Source organism: Rutilus rutilus (genome assembly GCF_951802725.1).
Source record: "Rutilus rutilus genome assembly, chromosome: 20".
NCBI lineage: Eukaryota > Metazoa > Chordata > Actinopteri > Cypriniformes > Leuciscidae > Rutilus > Rutilus rutilus.
The window spans coordinates 35,143,616-35,147,003 of record NC_140225.1 but is presented as its reverse complement, the minus strand read 5'-3'; the positions used below and the strand labels follow the sequence as shown (position 1 = coordinate 35,147,003).

Below are 3,388 nucleotides of genomic sequence, written 5' to 3'. Positions count from 1 at the left end.
TTCTTCTTCTTCTTCTTCTTCTTCTTCTGAGATTATAGACCTGCACTGCCGCCTCTGAGCCGGAGGAAGAAGAAGAAGCCTCGAGTGGATATTTAAAGGGACCATGACATCAAAACGGACAGCTCTTGTTTTTTATGGAATATTGCAGTGTTCACTATAAATGATTGATTGGTGTACATCATTATTGTTTTAATAATATTGAGTCAGAATAACTTCCTCTTGCAGCATCTCTTCACTTCTCTGATGACGAGGGCGGGGCAACCTGTCACTCACATGAGATCAGCCAATAGCAAACCACAACCATTCAATCATCCAATCAATTCCCCACAGACACAATCAAGCCCCGCCCACATTTGTTGTCATCACAATAGAGAAGAAAAGACCAGCGCTAACGGTTCATGATGTTTCGTTCCGCTTCTTTAAGCAGTGCTGGACGAAGTAAACCTAGCTCTTTGACCTAGCATCAGGGTTCGAAATGAGGGGGGTCTGGGGGGGTCCCGGACCCTCCATAAGTCATTAGGGACCCCCCATAAGAATATATTTTTGGATTTTGGGGGGTCCCCGACAAATATATTTTAACATTAAAAATGATTGTGAAAATTATAGGTCTTTAGTGACGTTTTATATTTATAACAGTTATTATTTTATTTCAAAACGAAACCTCACAAAATGTGAAATCCTGAATGAAAATCCTGTAAGTGCTTCGATTATGTTTATATCTCCATAATTGCTTATAGGCCTAGTAAAATATTCGGAGTTCGAGTTCCTATATCAAAAGTTGCATTAACTAGATACCCACTGTAATGATTAGAAGAGTAGGCCTACGTTTGTCAACGTTTCTTGCTAGCTGTATGTGTATGAAGCCAAATGATCTGCCAGCTAACAGTAGACTATGGAAGCTTGTTTCCCGCCAGAGTGAAAAATAAAAAAGGTAATTGCGACTTTTTAATCTCACAATTCTGACTTTTTTTCTCAGAATTACATGATATTGCAGGTTATAAAGTCAGAATTGCGTGATATAAAGTCGCAATTGTGTGTTAAGTCAAAATTGTGCGATATAAAGTCGCTTTGCGTGTTATAAAGTCAGAATTATGAGATATAAACTCGCAATTGCGAGAAATATACTTGAAATTCTTACTTTTTTCTCAGAATTGCATGTTTATATCTCGCAATTCTGACTTTATAATACGCAATTGGGAGATATAAAGTCAGAACTGCGTGATATAAAGTTGCGATTGCGTGTTATAAAGTCAGAATTGGGAGATATAAACTATTCTGAGGTCAAAAAAAGTTTTTGAGTTTATATCTCACAATTCTGAGAAAAGATGTCAGAATTGCGAGATATAAACTCGCAATTATGTGTTATAAAGTCAGAATTGCGTGATATAAAGTTGCAATTGCGAGAAAAAAAGAATTCTGACTTTATAAGAAGCAATTGCGACTTTATTTCACCCAATTCTGACTTTATATCTCGCAATTCTGACTTTATATCACGCAATTCTGACTTTATATCTCCCAATTCTGATTTATTTCACGCAATTCTGACTTTATATCTCCCAATTCTGACTTTATATCTCGCAATTCGGACTTTATTTCACGCAATTCTGACTTTATATCTCGCAATTCGGACTTTATAACACGCAATTGCGAGTTTATTTCACGCAATTCTGACTTTATATCTCGCAATTCTGAGAAATAAAGTCAGTATTGCGAGATGTAAACTCGCAATTGTGAGATAAAAAGTCGCAATTATCTTTTAAAATGTTTTATTCTGTGGCGGAAACGAGCTTCCATAGCAGACAGCAGCTAGACTAGTTATTCAAAGCTAGCTTAACAACCTACTTGTCCAGTCAGTGATTACGAAAGATAACCAGGACTTAATTCAAGTCTGTGAGTTGATTAAAGTGAATGTGATTTGAGCATGAATGAGTAGGCCTATATACATGAGAGCTTGGTAAGCTATCTAGGAAGCTATTATTTTTCTTAATTTAGAATCCTGCATTATGGAGAGAAAAAGAGGAAAAAGAACTTGTAACTTTGTTGCTCCAGAGTTAGAGGTTTACCTGTTAGATTATAGCCACTTCTCCAGACACCACTGCAATACTGGGCCTGGCCCAAACCATGAAAAACATCCCAAGACCATTATCCCACCTTCAACATTGGTCCATATAATTTTGCCTAAAGTATATAGTGTTGCAAGGTAGTCTTCAGAATTTTTTATAATTTAATAATTAAATTTTAGGGGACCCCCCAAGAGTCCTGAGTCATTTCGAACCCTGCCTAGCATACACATAACACATTATAGACTTCTATAATTCAATGTTAGGCTGCGTAGATCAGGTCAGCCAGAACCGGGAACACTTTCCATAACTCCTGATGTACTCGTTACATCATGAGAAGAATGGCGTCTACGCTAATTTGAGTGTTTTTGTTTATCCCGAGGTTTTCCCGCAGCCTGCCGGATCCAGGCCGTATCCAGATCTGATGAAGGACCTGCGCCTGGACCCGATGTCATAGCGGGGTGCTAAAGTGCCAACTAGTCTCTCCCTATGGAGGATCCCTTTCCCACTCTACAGATAAAGCGTTGTCGGGAAAATTCGGTTCGCGTATCTGCCCTGAAGTGACACAATTCTGTATCAAAAATGTTAAGGCCAGAAAAGTATTTTTTTAAGGCTTGGTTTGTAGGGAATTACAAACCTGCGCACATATATTCAAACACGCATACCAATAGACTGAAGAGCTCGTAATACGCATGTGCGCCATCAGTGTTCTCACAGGTTTCGTGTTTAAAGTCTGTGTAGAGTTTCCTGTTAAAACGGTGTCGTGTTAGCGGCCCCCAAGTCAATAACTAATGATCGTTGCGATGGAAGTGAATCAATCAAACTAACTTTAGCTGGAAAATAACTTTATTAAAGAACTGCTATAAAGCCAAAACAATCTCTGTTACTTTAAACTATCCTTGTATCTCTGTAAAGCCGCTTTGGAACAATCTACATTGTTAAAAGCGCTATATAAATGAACATGCCTTGACTTATTTACCTACTACTCGTCACGCATGATTCAGTGGGCGGGGCTACAGTGATGACGATGTAGAAGTGGGCGTTGATCTTCTGCGGAGGCGGGCTTTCAGAACCAGTCCTTCTCTGAGCTTGCTTTCAGTAAAAGCTGTTTCTGGACTAACTGTGAAGTTCTGAGTTCTGAAACTTACAGGATGTTCGTATAGTATGAGGAACTCTTACATGTCTAAAGATCAAGGAAAACTTTCTCAATTCATGACCCCTTCAAAACAGTTATGGTTGTGAAGCATCTCATGTGCATCAGACACTGTTGTAAATATCACAACACATTTATAACTTGAATATATTTATAAATTAAAAAAGCATTTTTA

The 3,388-nt window shown here is 38.3% G+C and overlaps 1 protein-coding gene across 1 annotated transcript in view; it reads right to left on the bottom strand.

Annotated features, from left to right (window-relative positions):
• Positions 1-47, bottom strand: part of cfap36 (cilia and flagella associated protein 36) — a 13,699-nt gene extending 13,652 nt beyond the window's left edge. The window contains exon 1 of the mRNA XM_084392029.1: positions 1-47. This exon is cut by the window's left edge and continues 269 nt beyond it. The gene's annotated coding sequence lies outside the window, so the exon portion shown is untranslated.
• Between the last annotated feature and the right edge of the window lie 3,341 nt (positions 48-3,388).